This window comes from Callorhinus ursinus, unplaced genomic scaffold (assembly GCF_003265705.2).
Source record: "Callorhinus ursinus isolate GAN/ISIS: 27379988/994484 unplaced genomic scaffold, GSC_fseal_2.0 scaffold30, whole genome shotgun sequence".
Lineage (NCBI taxonomy): Eukaryota > Metazoa > Chordata > Mammalia > Carnivora > Otariidae > Callorhinus > Callorhinus ursinus.
In genome coordinates this window covers 6,214,465-6,233,640 of record NW_027397092.1, presented here as the reverse complement: position 1 = coordinate 6,233,640, position 19,176 = coordinate 6,214,465, and the positions used below count along the sequence as shown (strand labels likewise).

Genomic DNA, 19,176 nt, shown 5'->3' with positions numbered 1-19,176 from the left:
GTATTCTGACACATATAGGCAAACTTCTTTTTACAGAAATTGGTTTCAACGTGTTTTTAAATGTCTATTGTTAGTTCATTATAGTTGCTCAAGCCTTTATGAATTTAAAGATAGCTACTGAATGCATATTTTTCATCTTCACTGAGAAGTATACCTTACAGAAATAAAAAATGCTCCCAACGCCATTCTTAATTTTTTCTTTATAATTCTGCTCTTTTTGATAATCTTTCTGACCCCTCCCCCTTTTTCTTACAGTATGCATTCAATCAGATATATTGAGTGCAACAAACCTGTTTTCTCTGTGCTTTGGTCTTTACGCTCTTTGCAACACTCTAATTAGCCTCATTTTCAGGTCTTCTAACATCCTATTTTCTTTCCCCTTTGCATGGCATTGCACATGAGTTTGCCCCAATGATGTAGTAGTCACCCTTCAGGTCTCAGCTCAAAGTTTACATTCCCCAATGTGTTACATCCACTGGATATATGGTCTCAGCATAACATGTACCTTTCTTCATAGAACTTAGCACATGGCTGCAAGTTTTTTTGTTGTTACCTAGTGAAATCACAGGTTTAATGTATTTCTCTCTCCAATCGTCTAGATTTTAAACTGCATCAGAATAGGACCTGTTTCTTCCTGGTGCCCAGCACAGTTCATGTTGCAGAGCAGGCACTCAGTAAATAAAGAGAGTCATCTTGCCCATGTAGATACACCTGGTAATTACGTGATTTGGGGCCAGGAGAACAGTTGGAGCTGGGTGTGAATAACAAACCCACACTCCAAAATGTCAGGAAGTGGAGATTACCTACACTGGCATTCTCAGTTCTAAAAATCTGTAAGCAATAATTCTCAAAGGGACTGAAGACTGTTTAATAGATTTCGTGAAAGTAACAGTGAATTATGAAGACAGCAAAGGAGAAGTTTAAACTTTGAAGAAAACAAAAGAGAAAGTGATAGACAAGTGAAATAACTTAGAAAGTAAGTGCAACTAAAGTCGAAGAGAACAAACTTAATTCAAAGAAAATACAGACATTTTTCTATATGAACCCCCCAACTGGCCAGCCCCACTCTAATTCACTTTATAAATTAGCAGTGTAATTATCTTGGCCGGGAGAAAGTTTGATAATATCACATCTTTGCAAAATCCTTCAGGGGCTCACCACATAGCAGATACAGCACTGCTTATTGTTGAGTATACCTAAAAAAAATAGACCTATAATTTTTTTTTTATCATTTTTTTCTTGATGGATTTTACTGTTAGATGTTTGGGAGAAAGTTGATTTTCCTATTTACGACTTAAAATAATTCACAGCTTGAAGAAATCAACATGGACTTTAAAAGAATTCGAATGAGTCCAGGCATCCATACTTCAATGCCCAACATCTCACAGGAACTGGCAATTTGATTCCCAGCTGGATTATTTTCATGTACAACGTCTTAATTTTCAGGGGTTGAAATCATGCGTGACAAACTAATTTTCTTCATTATGTTACAGGATACTTTAAGGACTACCGAGAGAGATTGCAGACAGTGTATCAATTTAAGTGTGCAGCACAAGATGGGAACTGGTTTCGGATCATAGTTTGGGAATAAACCTAATGACCTATTCTTTTAATGATTAAAAATAATTTATTTTAGGTTTGGGGGAGTTCCAGTTGAAGATGGTAACACAGGAGGATCCCAGGCTCACCTCTTCCCACAGACATACTGAATCTGAAGCCACATATGGAACAACTTCCTCCGAAAAAACCTAAGAACTAAGCAACTCTCAGGTATCAGGTTAAGGAGAGAAGGCCCGCATCTAAGCGGGCAAGAGAGGCTGGGACACAATCTTTCCATAAACCCCCAACCCCCTGCACGGTGATCCAGTCAGGAGGGAACTGCGCTTCTCCCGGAGGAGCCAAGGCTTTGAAGGCCGCAGCGGGCACCCACACTGGGAGAAACGCACCCCCAAAACCTCTAGCTTTGAAAATCAGACTTCCACAAGACCCACAAGGCTAAAACAAACCGAGGAAAGGCTCTCGCAAGGACTCACCTGCCCCAGGGCTCAGCGGAGACAAGTCAATCCAGAAGCTCCCAAGTTTGCCTGCGTGAGGCGCATGTACTAATCCTAAAGTCTCAGCCTGAGGGTCAGGCATCGAATCTAGGACCCATCTAGGTAACCCTGGCTGGCAGGCACCATCTTCAGCTCTCCCTCTCCCTGCCTAAATGCCTGCTGGCAGGCGCCATTTTTTTTTTTTTTTTTTTAATTTAATGCTAGGCTTTTTTTCTTTTTTCATGGTGGGCGCCATCTATACACGTTTCCTCTACCACACTCCAAAGCGTGAGTGTTTCCCAGGGGGCGGCTTTGGCACACGTCTGGTGTCCGGGTTTTGCTATTGCTGCCAACAGGCCGTCCCTTGACGGCCTGGCTGTGGAGGGTCCGGGAGTTCGAGTTCCTGGGTCTCGCGAGACTATAGCAATGAGAGAAAGTTCTGGGCCGACTACTTCCCGGGCACTCCACTGATGATACCAGACTGAAACACGCCCCCGGTCTTTCTGAGTAAGAGGCCTATTTGCTTGTACGGGAGCCTTGGCCTGACGGACGGGCTTCTGATCTGGCACACAGCTACCTGCTACGGATGAGCTCGCAGGGAACAGAGGCCAACGGATGCCATCGTCTTGCTCTCCCTCTGCCTTGCTCCATCTTGCCCGTATGTTCCAGAAAGGAGCTTCTGCCCTTGACTGGTGCCCCAATTTTTGTGGCTAATGCCAGGGGCCACCCCTACATGGCTCTGATGGCCAGTGGGACTTAGGCTTAGGCATTCCACACAACTGTAATCAATGAAGAGTTTTTTTAAATAGCTGTCACTCCCCAAGGACAGGAAGAGGCAACAGACCCAGGAACCTCAGTGTTTCTACGAAAGAAGCCCATTAGCTCACCTCCTTAGCTGCAGCCCGAGGGGCAGGCTTCTAATGCAACACACATCTAAGGGCTCCCTGTAAACTTTCCAAAGACCTCAGAGGGCTGGCGCTATCTTTGCATTCCCTTTGCCACATTCCAGGGTACCATGAGCATAAATATAACTATAACTATAGTTAATAATACTGTATTGCATATTTGCAATTAGCTAGGAGAGTGGATCTTGAAAGTTCTCACAAGAAAAAAAAATTTGTAGCTATGCATGGTGATGGACGTTAACTGCATTTACTGCAGTCATTTTGCAACACACAAATACTGAATTACATTGCACACCTGAAACTAATATATCAATTATACTTCAATTTAAAAAAGAAAGAAAATTGAGCTGCACACCACTTAATGGTGGTAGCAAGGACCATAAATACTGACTCTAGCTGATGAGCCTCAAGGATGCACACATGTAGGTACTTACTGAGTCCTTATTGATAGAGGATTTTATTTTCGCTCCAGTATGATTGCCTAGTCATTTTTATATGCACTGATGAAAATTCTCAGCAGACCACTGGGGGGCATTGATGAAAATTCCTTAGCATGATTAATGGTCTTTAAAAAAAAAAATCTAATTTTCATCTTCTTTTGGAGCCGATTTCTAGAAAGAGAACTTAGGGAAAATCCCTGCTGATACTGTACCCAAACTTTCTGGTTTCCAGCAATGCCCCCATATATTAAAACTGACTCTGTAGTATAACTAGAATATTAACATAAACCCTTGACAAGAAAGTCAAGAAGAAAAATAAATCATTTCTTCTTCAAAGTTTAGGAAATAGAAAGCACAATTTTCTACCATCCAAATATTTTGTTTCGGTCTTCCATTTGTTTTGAATTAATATGACAAAAGCATTCCAATTAGCCACAGGAAACTTATTTTCCAGGTGATGAAAAATCAAATAAGCAACTACAAATAATACAAACAACACATTTATTTAGAAAAATAAACTGAAAATGCTGTTTGGTACATTTTCCCATGAAGCATAGATAAATGGCTATAAAAAACTGTTATATGTCAAATACAAATTACAAATGATTTCTTTAATTAAGAGAACAAATATATGTTCAACACAAATGTGTAGTGTACATTTCACTCTATCTGACTTCTTGGCTGTTAATGATATAAAATGATCTTCACTAAAACAAACTTTGGATACCTTCTCCATTCATTTGACCACACTTATGCGCTTTCCTTATTATTTTGTAGTTGTTTTTTAATCTGAGACAAGTCCATTTTTTAAATGATAACTGACTTTTACAGAAGAAAGAGAAAGCAATGTCTGAGGAATTCTTAAATGTTTCCTTTCTGGACTCCTGCATGTAACTGCTTGTGGTCTCAAAACTCACGGGACCATCTGTGCAAATAACAGCACACATCATTACCCTGAATGGAAGTGACAGTGCAAATATTAGAAGTGCATTGAGAAGTAATCAGTAAGAACTGCCCCCCGCCCCTGCGCCTTAACCAATATGGGGTGAAGGACTGAATGCAGAAACTTTTCAAGCAATCAATGACAATGCTGTTATTCCATTATGGCTTTGAGGGTGTGCACAAGATGGCAAACATCCTCTCTGCAAACAGCAACATTCTGTCCTAATACTGTTCATTGCTGAAATGCTCCTCTGTTCAGTTTTCTTTTTGTCTGCATATTTTGAAATGCTGAGTAAATCGGGCTAGAGATACCTCCTATCTCTATACTTTTACTTTCCCAAATGATCAATCAATTTTCTAGCTTAATTGCTGAATATGAATTTTCTTGGGCTCACATCTGGGAATATTTATTTTTTTCCAAGGTGAAATAAGATGGGTTTTCTTTGTTTTCGTTGTTGTTTCTGATGTTGTTGGCTTGCTTGTTTAGTCTTTTTTTTTTTTTAATCTTCTTGGTAATTTCAGAGTGAAGAGATTTAAGGCTGTGGCTTTTTTTTTTTTTTTGCCCCCAGGGCTCTGCTCATGGCTATCAGACTAGAGGCAGATGATTTTATGCAGATCGTATCAGTGATCTTTTGTGCTCCAAAGTTGAGGGATTTACTGCTCAATGATGGACAGATTCCTGGTTACTTCAAAATTAGATCTGGCCTCAAGAAGTCATAATGATGAATCTGAAGTGAGAAAAATGAGCTGACATGCCTCCAAATAAAGATATTCCTTCCAAGCTGAAGGACCTGTCAAAGGAAGGAAAACAAAAAACAAAAGATCAGTTGAAGTATTAAACATAGTTTAACAAAAACACATTAAAATTATTAATGAGGCAATCACTTATTAATGCATAGTTTAAAATTACTTGATTTATCAAGGATTTTAAGTGCCTAAAGATGTTAAACATATATTCTACTTATATTTCATATATGAAAATATATGATAACTTAGTCATCAAAATTTAGCAGTAGCATGCTTATATTTCAATTAAAAGATCTCTTATCTCTGGCTGTTTTTTAAACTTCAGATAAGTTTGTCCACTTATAAAGGTACTAAGTTCTCAAGACAGTTTGTAAATTTTTCAGACTATAAACTTTTTATATATACCACCCTCAAAAATATTTTATCAAGAAATCACTTTGGGCGACTGGGTGGCTCAGATGGTTAAGCGTCTGCCTTCAGCTCAGGTCATGATCCCAGGGTCCTGGGATTGAGTGCCGCATCGGGCTCCCTGCTCCTTGGGAGCCTGCTTCTCCCTCTGTTTCTCTCTCTCTCTCTCTCCCTCTCTCTCTCTCCTCCTCTGTCTCTCAGGAATAAATAAATAAAATCTTTAAAAAAAAAAGAAATCACTTTAAGGTAATATCTCATGCCATCTGTATAGTTAAACAAATTGCCAAAACGATATCATTTTCCTTGATGCAACAGAGCTGCCAAAGAACTAGTCTTTTCTTTTACTTCGTGAATATCTACAATACTTTTTAACTAGCACCAAAAAATCATTTAAATCCATATTTGTGATTAATGAATATATTTTTTGGAAAACAAAAAGAAAGAAATGTAACTATAACTCTCACCCTGCCCACCCACTATCAAAGATGCTTAGCATCACTTAATGTGAGTATGTCTATGGTCTTTTTAAGTTACAGCATAACGGAGTATATTTATGCAATGACTTACTATTAATAGGTCCAGAAAGTTATTAAAATAAACCTGGTACCATAATCAATTGATTAACAAATTATTTAAAAACTCAGAGTCAGAGAGTAATGGCTCTAAGTATATTTTTAATCTCAAAGCCTACCTGAGAACCCCTTGTGTTAACCCTTTCAGTGGGGAGTAGGTGACCCCCAAATGCATGATGCTTTCTCCAATACAGAACCACAAACATACACACAGACAACAGAATAAATCATTTAGTCCTTTCGTGACAAACTCAGTCATTACCACTATTAGGTTAATTGTAATTATTTTTCATTACATTATTCTCGACTACCAAAACAAAGTCCTAGTACGAAATAAACTATGAAAATGAAGAAAATAATCCTCTCTCTCATTTCCAAGATTAAGCCTAGAAAAATCACCATATACAATTAATCAGTGTGTGTTGAGAGCTTACTCTGGTTCATCACTGAAAATGTTTTATGAAAGACACAGAAGTAGTGGACGAAAATCTTCCATCATAGAGTTGCTTAAGATGCAAAAGTCTATCAATAAAGAGGAATGCAGAAGGCTGGAATGAACTGGCTTATGCTACCCTTAATCTAACACCATTACTGGCATCTGCCTATTTATGCCATTTGTGTATCTTCTAGAAATAGAAGCTTCCATGTATGCAAAGGAAATCGACTTTCAAGCTGTTACCGATGTATGAGCAACAGTCCTATAATAATTAATATTTTTGTTTTACTATTGAATAAAACCATACAAAGGTGACTTTCTACAAATATACTGAAACATAATTCATGTACTTGGGGCAAAGATAATTAAATGTGCCAGTTATATTTTCATAGGTCTCTAGTCATCTACAATATTTTTCAGAGATTATTAAGACTGGTAAAACAATCTATCATTCATTCAAAAATATGTACTCAGGGGCACCTGGGTGGCTCAGTCAGTTAAGGGTCTGCCTTCGGCTCAGGTCATGGTCCCAGGGTCCTGGGATCGAGCCCCGCATCGGGCTCCCTGCTCAGCGGGAAGCCTGCTTCTCCCTCTCCCACTCCCCCTGCTTGTGTTCCCTCTCTCGCTGTGTCTCTCTCTGTCAAATAAATAAATAAAATCTTAAAAAAAAAATAAGTATTCAGTACCCACAGTTTACCAGATACCGCTCTGGGAACCATGGATATAAAAATGTAGTCTGTCCTCCAAGGATATTAGTATCAAAGTCAGGGGACACCCAAACATTCATAGTAAAAGCAGATTTGTGCCATAGTATATGAAATGAAGAATGAGCATAGGAGTAGAAGTCTACAGAAGATGGCATTTGAATTGAGACGTGAGGAGTAGGTTGGAGTTTGCAAAAGTAATATGTTGCTAGTAGGTATGAAATAAGGATATTTCAAATAGAGGGAAACAGGAGGGCATAGGTAGGGGAGAGCATGGGGCCTTCAATATTGTGTCTCATAAAACTGAACGGAGAAAATATAGTTGCTTCTGGAGAGATGGGCAGGGGCCAAGGTGTCTTTTCTACTACGTAAAAAAGTCTTAGATTTTTATCCCAAAGGTAACGGGAACTATTGAAGAATTCCAACGAAGTGAGCGGCCGCAGGAAGTGCGGAGAGCATTGGGGAAGGCGGGGAGGGCATACATATGGCAGGTATTTACAGCAAAGGAATGGCAAAGCCATCAGCTGAAAGCAGTAACTAACAATCCCCGGTGCAGACGCTTCCTTGGTGGCAAATTGAAGAGAACAAAATAACCCATTCTTTCTTAATTAAATTAAGAGAGACTTTCATTCCATTTTCATCCTTTTAAAATAAGAGCAAACATTATTTATGAAGCTTTTCCTGTTCCACCATTCAGCTCTTGGTCCTCAGTGAGCATACATGAAAAGCAGAGACTAAAATCTTCTACCCAGCAGATGTGTATACCCGCTGATTGAATTCTAAGGTTGGGTATTAGTGAAATACATTGAAGTCATACTGAGTTTTGAAGATTTGTTTCAGTTTTCCAGACCTCTCCCTGCATGGGATCAGATACCACATTCAATCTCTTAACCTCAGGCTCAAATGTTGTTTCCTGAAGAAGAAAAGCCCCAAATAACTTTACATGTATAATTTGCAAATTTAAAAACTTCTTGAACTTCCATTATGATAGGTTTTAAAGTACAAACTTTTTTTTTTAAAGATTTTATTTATTTGACAGAGAGAGCAAGAGAGCACAAGCAGAGGGAGAGGGAGAAGCGGACTCCCCGCTGAGCAGGGAGCCCTAAGCGGGACTTGATCCCAGGACCCTGAGATCATGACCTGACCCGATGGCAGGCAGACGCTTAACCGACTGAGCCATCCAGGCACCCCAAATACAAACATTTTTAAACCTCCACATTCCCTTTTTTGGGAAATGGTTGCTTTGAATATAGAGCCACGTTGTACTCCATTACAACTGTACAAGTTAAATACATTTCCTCAGCGTTGATATAATAAAACACAAAACACACCAAGATCTTGTATAGCTAACAATGATTACAAGCACTCATGGAAATGCTTTATGACCCATTCTTCAGATCAGTGGGTTAATTGCTTCATTCTGCTCAAAAAGGCTTTGCTTAAAACTAATTAAAATTTTCTTCACTTTTTGAATGGAAGAGATCCATGTTTTCAAGCACTTCAAGTGTCATTTTTTAAATAAATTTTTTCCAGATCCAAATGTGATATACAAAATGTGAATGATACTAGATAAGTTTCAGGCTTTGAGTCATTAAATGTCAAGTTAATTAATTTATATAAGTAGCATCTTAAGTGACAGAGCATTTCAATGCAGTAAGGATAGTATGATTTTAAAATGTCGAAGACAGCATGCAAAGCTCGGAAAAAGCTAAAAATATTACAGGGCACCTGGGTGGCTCAGTCAGTTAAGCAGCTGCCTTCGGCCTGGGTCATGATCCCAAGATCCTGGGATCGAGTCCCACATCGGGCTTCTTGCTCAGCAGGAAGCCTGCTTCTCCCTTTCTCTCCCTCTGCTTGTGCTCTCTCTGTCAAATAAATTTAAAAAATCTTAAAAACTAAAAGTTTTAAAAATATTACAAAAAGTTTGTCCAAACAGAAGTCCCATAATTCTATATTTATTTGGAACTTGATGTAATTTTCATAATTCTCTTCTTTATAATCTATATTTATTAAACATAAACACAAAATTTGTATATATTGATTGCATATTGTTATAAAATATTTTATAAACCAAATATGTATGTATCAATATTTATTATTTTAAAATTTATATAATTTAAAATATTTTAACTATGGGACAATCTGTTATTGTCTGCTGCATTTTAAGAGGTAGAAACCAAGAAAAAATCAAAATCATTTTCAAGAAAATCTGTCTTATTTCCCCTGTTGAACTCCCCTGTTGAAGGAATAGCAGCAAGATGTGTTCCCTTAACTCAGTTAAATGAAAATGTATGGAATATCTACTATAAGTCAGGCATTATGGCAGTCATGGAAAATGTAAGGATAAACAATTAGATTTCTGTTACATCTAAACATGGAGCTAAATATTTCACACCTTATTTAATTATTATATTAAGCTATGAAGTAGATATTCTTACAATTTACCGGGTGAAGAAATTCTGGCTCTGGTGAGATTAAATCAAAGTCATCATTACCACCTGCAAGCCAAATTCACTATCCCCCAAACCATTCATTTGATGCTATAACCACAGAGGTGAGTATTTGTGATAAATAATATGACTCACATAGACTAAAATATTTACTACTGACCCTTTACAGAAAAAGTTTGTCAATCCTGGTTGAATCTATCTATCTAATTTGATATAAAATTACTTACCAATCTAACCTTTTATTTTTCCAAATGGGTCCAATCATTTTAACAGCATGTATTCAATTACCTCTATTTTGTTATACTTTGGTATGCGATTCTTATCCTGTAATAATTCACATGCCCACATGGTTGTATGTGGTGTATTTCTGGACGCTAGGAATTCACTTCCTCTCATTTCAGGTTCAGGTTTTTTATTGTAGGAAAATTTTAATATTCTGTGGGATAACACTGAGCTTCTAGAATAATCAGGGTAGAACTGGTATCTGTACAATATAAGTAATCATATCAGAAATATGGTGGACTGTCACATTTATTTAGACCTTCATTTTATTTTTTTTTAACAATTTATTTGAGAGACAGAGAGAGACAGGGAAGGGGAGGGGCAGAAGGAGAGAATCTTCACACAGACTCCCTGCTGATCAGGGAGCCCGACTAGGGGCTCCCATCTGTAGGATTATGACCTGAGCAGAAAGCAAGAGTCAGATACTTAACCGACTGAGCCACCAGGCGCCCCTAGACCTTCATTTTAGGGCTCTCGATAGTTTTATTTTCTTCATAGATATCTTTCACACTCCTTGTTTGAATTATTCCCATACTATAGCTTTCATTGCTATTTGGATGAAATGTTTTTTAAATTTATTTTGTATGTCTTTATCACTGATCCCAAGGTATATATTGAATTTTAAGATACTCTTATATCTAGCTACTTTACACCACTCTCTTACTGGTTCTTGTCTCATGGTTTGTTTGTTTTTTTAAAGATTTTATTTATTTGTCAGAAAGAGAGAGAACAAGCACAAGCAGGGAGGAGGGGCAGAGGGAGAGGGAGAAGCAGGCTCCCCACTGAGAAGGCAGCCTGACGCGGGACTGGATCCCAGGACCCTGGAATCATGACCTAAGTCAAAGGCAGATGTTTTTCTTTGTTTGTTTTTAATTTAATTTTATTATGTTAGTCACCATACATTACATCATCAGTTTTTGATGTAGTGTTCCATGATTCATTGTTTGTATACAACATCCAGTGCTCCATTCAATATGTGCCCTCCTTAATAACCGACTGAGCCACCCAGGCGTCCCTTGTCCAATAGGGTTTTTTTTTCTTTTTATTGTTATATTAATCACCATACATTACATCATTAGCTTTTGATGTAGTGTTCCAGGATTCATTGTTTGTGCACAACACCCAGTGCTCCATGCAGAGCGTGCCCTCTTTAATACCCATCACCAGGCTAGCCCATCCCCCCACTCCCCTCCCCTCTAGAACCCTCAGTTTGTTTTTCAGAGTCCATCATCTCTAATGGTTAATCTCCTCCTCCGACTTACTCCCCTTCATTCTTCCCCTCCTGTTATCTTCTTCTTCTTTTTTTTTCTTAATATATATTGCATTATTTGTTTCAGATGTCCAATAGGTTTTTATCTATCGTTTTAGATTACCTAAATCAGTAATCATATTGTCTATAAATATTGATAATATCATCTTTCTTTTTCAAAATTTAGACCTTTATCTTTTTCCATTTATTTCATTTATTCATTTTTTCAAGATTTAGACCTTTATCTTATTTCATTGTTAATCTCTCTAGTGCCATGTTGAACAGTGCTGCTGGTAAGAAATGGCTCATAAAATCTTTTCACTATGATGCCTTATTTGAGTGGAAAAGTTTTGGCTACTTTGCATTTTCTTCTTTTGGTATTGTTTAAATGTTTCTTAAGGCAAATTAGGTTATTTACATTTTTTAATAAATTTAATTGTTATATCCACACTTAAACATAGAAGTCTCTTAAGTGCTCTTCTTTCTGAGCCCTAAAGTCGCTCATTTGTTTCTTCTCTATTTTTTTTTCTTCCTAGTTTTTGATGGTGCTATAGATGGAATGTTTGTGTGCCTCCAGAATTCATGGGCTGAAACCTAATCACTGATGTGATAATAGCTGGAGGTGAGGGACTCTGGGAGGTGAATACATCATGAGAGTAGAACCTCATGAATGGGATTAGTGCCCTTATAAAAGAGAGGCTAGAGAGCTCCTTCTCCCTTTCTCTGCCATTAAAGAATACAAGGAGAAGGAGGTGGTCTGGAAGTTGGAAATGGGTTTGTACCAAACACCGATTCTGCCAGTGCCTTGATCTTGTACTCTCCAGGCTCCAAACCTGTGAGAAATAAATGTTTGTTTAAGCCACCCAATCTGTGGTATTTTTGTTATAGTGGCCCTACAGACTTACACACATGGGGGAAAAATCTATTTTGACATTCTTTTCAAAATAAAATAATTTTTAAAATCTAGCTTTTCTTTTTTTCCATAGGTTTGATTGTTTTTATATATTAATTTATTTTTTTGTCTTTATTAGTTTTCCTTGTCTACTTTAAGAAGATTTTGCTATTCTTTGTTCCGTTTTTTTTAGTTGAATGTATAGCTGTCATTTTGAATTTTTTTTTTTGCATTTTTTTTTTTGTTTATTTGAAGAAAGCCTGTTTGGTAATCCACATTCCCAAATATTTATATTTCCTAATGTGAATAAAGGGATAGCAAAACATTTTCTCCTTCTTTGAAAAGAAAAATGACATTGAGTTAACTTTCTAGCTCTGTTTCCATAGAAACCCAATACTGGTAGAATGTCAGCTGTATTACTAGGCAACATTGCTTATAATAAAAATAAATCCTGATTTGTAAACTGCATCTGGTCTGGGGGGACTGTGAATGACTATAAATATCTCATGGAATTTCTTGAGTGTGGTGCATTCTTGTAACTGGTGATGTTCTTTGCTTACGGATTATTATAACAGATGTTGATTACTATTCCAGACATGGTAAGGGTTAGCCAGGGTATAGATCTCACATCTAACCATGACCTCAAATTCTCCCACCTGAGCTGTCAGATTTTAGCCCTCGACCCTTGTGGGAACTCTCATGTTGGAAAATCACTGGATACTGACCCACTGTCATGATTTGTATTCTTCTAATGAAACCATTCTCAAGTATAACCTATTGGGGTCATGAGATTGATTGTCCATTTGAGCCTACGACTACTAAGAGTGGGTATTATATATATGGAGATTCTTTTTTAGTTATGCATCTATCAAAATGTTATTGGCTTCATATTCTGAGAAGTATAGAGGACTAAGGGTGGTCAGGAAGGAGGTACAGGGGAAGATTGTGCATTGCCTGAAATGTGTTATGGAACTTGAAGATATTAGTAACACCTGAGTCCCCTCCAAATGGTGCCAATGATATCCTACCTGCACCTAGGATGTCTGGTGAGAGAGAGAATTTTGAGTAAGAGACCTAGTATCCCTCCTTCAGAAAGAATTAAAAAAACATAAATGGAAGAAGTTGGGCAGAGTTTCCTTGAGATGAATGAAAACGAATGTTTCAAAAAACTTTCAGTAACAAAAATTATATTTAATCTGGTTCTTAAAAGATAGGGAGGTAATATGTTACCAGTTTGAAAAAATTGCAGGTAAAGCACTCTAGCTAGTCAGATAAAAAGGCCTAGGTGCATCTTTAAAAACATAATATGTGGGGTGCCTGGGTAACTCAGTCGGTTAAATGTCCAATTCTTAATTTTGGCTCAGGTCACCATCTCAGCATTGTGAGATCAAGCTCCATATCTGGCTCCAAGCTCCGTGGAAAGACTGCTTGAGATTCTGTCTTTCCCTCTGCCCCTCCCCCAGTTCGTGCTCCCTGTCTCTCTCTCTGTCTCTCTCAAGTAAATAAATAAATCTTTAAAAATAAATAAAAACATCATGTGCTATTTCCTCTCATCCACTGAGTGAATTTTATATGCCCATGTTTCGTTCCAAGTCATAGGAAGTTTGTTTTAGTTCTTATACTGATACGTATAGAATTTAATACATATGATCAAATTAGGAAAAAGCCAATGATGGATGCACTCCATTGTAATCTTTAAGTCCTATTACACATTTAGCTACTTTGGAAAAAGACTTCATTTTATATTTCACAAATTATGAATATTGAGAAAATCACCTTGAAAATAATTATTTTAATATGAGGAAAAGGACACTGCTAATTCTAGCACGGTGTTCTAAATTGACACAACTCATTTCCTGTCATGAATTATCGATGACATTTTCTAAAATCTAAGTGAGACTCCCTGGTAGCTGCCCTGCTTTCCTGAGCCCAGGAGCAGTGCAGATTCTGCCCGAGGAATCTGTACATTCATGAAGAACACATACAGAGAGCAAATCTCTATGTAGCCCTTCACACTTGCTGCATTGAGGACATTTAGTAAGTGTACATGTGTCTTACAAAGCATCAGTCTAGAGAGCTGACAATCAAGTGTTTTTTTTTTTAAAGATTTTTTATTTATTTATTTGAGAGAGAGAGAGAGAGAATGAGAGATAGAGAGCACGAGAGGAAAGAGGGTCAGAGGGAGAAGCAGACTCCCCACTGAGCGGGGAGCCCGATGCGGGACTTGATCCCGGGACTCCAGGATCATGACCTGAGCCGAAGGCAGTCGCTTAACCAACTGAGCCACCCAGGCGCCCCCAATCAAGTGTTTAAGGCTAGGTGATCATTTTCTAAAATAAGTACCCAATACCTTGAAATATCATGCACCTTAGAATTGCCCCTCTTGTATGTGCTATGGTGAGCGCTGTGAATTGTGCAAGACTTGAATCACAGATCTGTACCTCTGAAACAAATACTGCAATATATGTTAAGAAAAGAAAAGAAGAAGAAGATAGCAGGAGGGGAAGAATGAAGGGGAGTAAGTCGGAGGGGGAGACGAACCATGAGAGACGATGGACTCTGAAAAACAAACTGAGGGTTCTAGAGGGGAGGGGGGTGGGGGGATGGGTTAGCCTGGTGATGGGTATTAAGGAGGGCACATTCTGCATGGAGCACTGGGTGTTACAGGCAAACAATGAATCATGGAACACTACATCAAAAACTAATGATGTAAGGTATGGTGATTAACATAACAATAAATTTTTTTTAAAAAAAGAATTGCCCCTCTCACCTGGACTAGCGCATCAGACAACCACATTCAACAGCATAGTTCCAAATTCTCAAGGCCAGCTACAAAATTTACAGGGTCCAGTGAAGAATGAAAAGCAGGGACTTGTTCAAAAGGCAGGAAAAAAGCTTTGTCTTTTCTTACCTAGTCACTCTGGCTTTTTTTATTTGCTCTTTAATGTCATGCTCCTTCGAGCAGAGGTTGAGTGCAGACCCACAACCCCTTGGGGATCTCCCCTGCAACTCAGAACACAACACTTGGCTGCCAGTGTTGGCCTCCATGGAAAGAGAGGGCAGCAGTGATCTCTTGGAATATAATGGGAAAGTGGGTGGCCAGGATCTCATCTAACATGGGTGGCAAGGGTGGAATGAGGCATGAGGAAAAACTTCTAGCTCCCCAAGGCATTCTTCATTATCCCATGGGACTTCACTTACAAAACACAAATCTACAGATAAAAATATCAAGTCCTTGACTACAGAGCATTAAACACAAGTGTCAGGGGGTGTGGATATAGTGGGGGGTACTTCTGAAGACAGGGTCTTAAGCAACAGTAAGGGTCACATGTCCCTTAAGATGACGCTGGAAGTCTGTCCCAAATAGACTTCCATCTGTCTCACCCCAAGTCTTTACAATGAAATTCAAAATAACCCCAACCACAGGTCCAGCTTTGCCTAATCCTATGCTCTACTGTGTTTGGTTCATTCAGAACATTCAAAAGTATGTTTCAGTCATACAAAAGGGACTACAGAAGAACAATGTCCATGAACTATAAGGAATAACATCAAAATCAGTTTAAGGAATGCCTTAAAATATTTTTGTGCCGAATCATTATTTTTATTCATTTTTGTAGGTAAATTGCAACTGTCTACTTGTTAAGATTTTGACACTTTTACATAGAAAAAAAGAGTATGTATCTACTATCTAAATTGGCCCTGCAAACTTTACCCTCTAAAAGAGTTTGTAAAGTCCATCTATGATATATAAACACTTGAAAAATTAATTTAGTAAAATTCTCTAAGAAAATTAACTATAGATGTAAATAAAACATAGAACTTATCCATGGAACATCTGCATTCACACAGCAAAAAAACTACTCTAATTATTATCTTAAGCTGCATCTTTTTTTTTTTACATATTTATATGCCCATCCAGAATCACATCAGTTTGAAAAAAGGGTATTTTTCAATTATTTTGCCAATTAATTTTAATTCACTTAAAATAAATTTAATGACCTAACTTTTAATAATGATGGAAATTATGTCTTATAAAGGATGTTATTTATAACAGTAAAGTTGCTATGTGGTAATATTTCAAGATATTAATAATATGTTTACAATTATTCAACATGTTTTAATATATAATTATTTCAATTTCAAAATAAATTTCAATATTTCAATACATTTATATCAGAAAAGACTATTAAAAAGCGTATCTTAGAAGCCTATGTCAGACCTGTTTTCGGATATTTTTGTCACTCTTTTGAAAAATTTTATTACTAATAAATTTTATGATTAAATATCATAATTAAAGTTCCATAGAGAAGGAGTAAATGATGAGAAAAATATGTCATTCTTTTCCATTCTTTTAGATTCCCAGTTGAAAATATTTTGTTGAAGAATACTTTCCAGAAACCTTTTTCTGGGCACAAACCTATCAAATTTGTCAAGAGTACCACCACCTTATTATCAAGTACAAATTCCAGTTTGTACTTATAAAATATTCCTTCCACAGAATACATGCAATATATGCTTGCTTGCTTGCTCGCTTGCTTCATTCATTCATTCATCATCCATCCATCCGTCCATCTTTCTATTCATTCACCTACATTATGTGCAATCCTGTGGTATTTCATCAGTATGGTATAACATTGAGTCCCTTATTGCCAAATATCCCTATCGATCAATTAGCAAATTCTTGTAAATCCTAAGTACAGTGCCTGGTATGCTGTCATGGTTTTAGAGTCTGGAGCTCAAAATTAAGTTCCACTCCACTGTAGTTATAAGGGTCTAAGATCATTTCTGAGACTCAATTTCCTCATTTGTTGAAGAGAAGAAGAAGGAGGAAAAGACATTAATATCTACTTCACGGCGTTGATAAATAAAGTAAATGAAAACAGATAAAAATGCTTTTGTGGTGCTCATATAGTTCCGTTTTACAAAGAGAAACATATATAAATACATTGGGGAGGGGTAGATAATTCCACAGGAGGGTTGAACAAACTCCCTGAGAATCCAGTTCTTAAAAAGATCTCAAGGCTGACTGGTATATATTGACAGAACTGCCCTAATCCTGTGTCCCAACTCCAACCGCTGAGGAAGGCCACCGGAGTGGATTTGCCAAGAAATAAGAACAGAAGCAAAATAACTGTCTTGCCCTCTTTCTTCTGCTGTTAATAACAGTATCAGTACTGGCCATTTTTGCAACCAGAATTATAAATAGTTTCTAATATTTAATTACATGAGAGCAGCATCACACATAGTGTTAAAAGTACTGAAATGTAAATTAATGCTAAAGGAACCAATTTAGAAAAACAGTCACCAGGATGCTTTTTTTTTTCCATGAACAGAGACAAGGAAACCCAAATAGGACTTTACTTCATTATGTGAGGAAATCGGGGGTGGGTGGAGGAGTCAGTTATATAAAATTGTGGCTGTTTACTTACCCTAGATGTCCTTGATCTTCACTAGTGGTGTTTACTTTTTTTTTAAGATTTTATTTATTTATTCATGAGAGACAGAGAGAGAGAGAGAGAGAGAGAGAGAGGCAGAGGGAGAAGCAGTCTCCCAAGGAGCAGGGAGCCCGATGCGGGACCCAATCCCAGGACTCTGGGATCATGACCTGAGCTGAAGGCAGATGCTCAACCATCTGAGCCACCGAGGCGCCCTTCACTAGTGGTGTTTAGAGAACAGGTTTTTTGTTTTAATATTTTTCTAAAAAATTTCAGCGCTCATTCTGTTTTCGTTACTGTAAGCCAATCAGGAATTTTGCTCATGCTAATAACTGCGAATTGTCTTGTCTAAAGGCAAACATGTTTTTGACAACCCTTTCTTCCTAAATCCCCTTTTTCCTGCCCCTCCTTTTCATTTCCTTTTTATTCACTGATGTGTGCTGCTCAGAGAAAGAGTTGCAGCCGAACTGGAGAGCACTGTGAAATGAATGGCTGTGATATCTATCCCTCCTTTTGGCAACATTCCTTTGTGTAACTGCATGAAAGCCTGCTGAAGCTAATGTTAACACGTGCACATTCTACCGAGTTCCACTGGAAATGAGGCATGCTAGAAGAATGGCATTATTTTTTTCATGGTGGAATGAGAGAACCTTCAATCAAAACAAAATTAAAATGCTAACACTCCTCCCTCCTCCTTGTTTAAACATTTCTGTCAAACCACATTCATTTTAGGTTTTTAATTTATTACAGGAAACAAGCGATAACAGTGCATCCCCCTCTAATATCCACCGATGTTTTGCAATGATTAAATTCAGGAGACAAGCAATAAAATGCTGCTCTCATCTTCATGAGATGGCAATTCTTTCTTCCTCTGGCTTTTAAATAAATGATCAGTTGGCTTCTGTGAATTAGCAAGCTGGACTTTGTGGGTTGCCTTTTTTATTAACCGAATAGAATCAGGTTAACTAGTCTTCCCTCTCCAAGCACAGGGAGGGTTAGTAGTGAGGACAGGAGGTCAGCCATGACAAACCTGCTAATAAAGTTATGTTATAGACTGGAAAGGATTCCAGGATTCTCTTTTGTTATTAAAGTCTATGAAGCAACTGGACTTGGAAAAACATCCAGTTGCCTATGCCAAGAGACCATCTCTATTCACCATGTCCTTTTTGAAAACACTGTACTCAAAAGGGATTGGAAACAAAACAAAATAAAGGCAGTCTACTAAATTTTATTTTTCTTCTTCCAAAATGCTTTTCATTTTAGGCATACATGACTAAATATTGTAAGCTCAAGGATAGGAAAAATGTCTTGCGTTGACTACAATAGGGTGGTATTTCTGGAAAGTCTGCAAAATGCCACAGAGAGAAGGTCTCTTATAATGGTCTTGTTTCATAAAGGGGAGTAAGATAATACTTCAGGTTTAATTGGCAGGCGTCTAAGATATTTTTTGCTTAACCTGAGTTTAAGGCTCAATTTCCTACCACCTTTTCTTCTATCCTGCCACCATTATGAACTAGAAAATGTGTGTCCCTATGTACACACCCACAGAGCCAACAGAAAGCAGATTACCCTTGTAAATAAGACATCTTGCCATTTGCGACGACGTGGATGGAACTGGAGAGTGTTATGCTGAGCAAAATAAGTCAATCAGAGAAAGACATGTATCATATGATCTCACTAA

General features: G+C 37.6%; 1 protein-coding gene across 1 annotated transcript in view; it reads right to left on the bottom strand.

The window, feature by feature from the left end:
* Positions 1-3,923: 3,923 nt before the first annotated feature.
* PRR16 (proline rich 16) overlaps positions 3,924-19,176 on the bottom strand; it is a 235,542-nt gene continuing 220,289 nt past the window's right edge. Inside the window, exon 3 of the mRNA XM_073878564.1 lies at positions 3,924-5,111. The gene's annotated coding sequence lies outside the window, so the exon portion shown is untranslated. The remainder of the gene's footprint in view (positions 5,112-19,176) is intronic.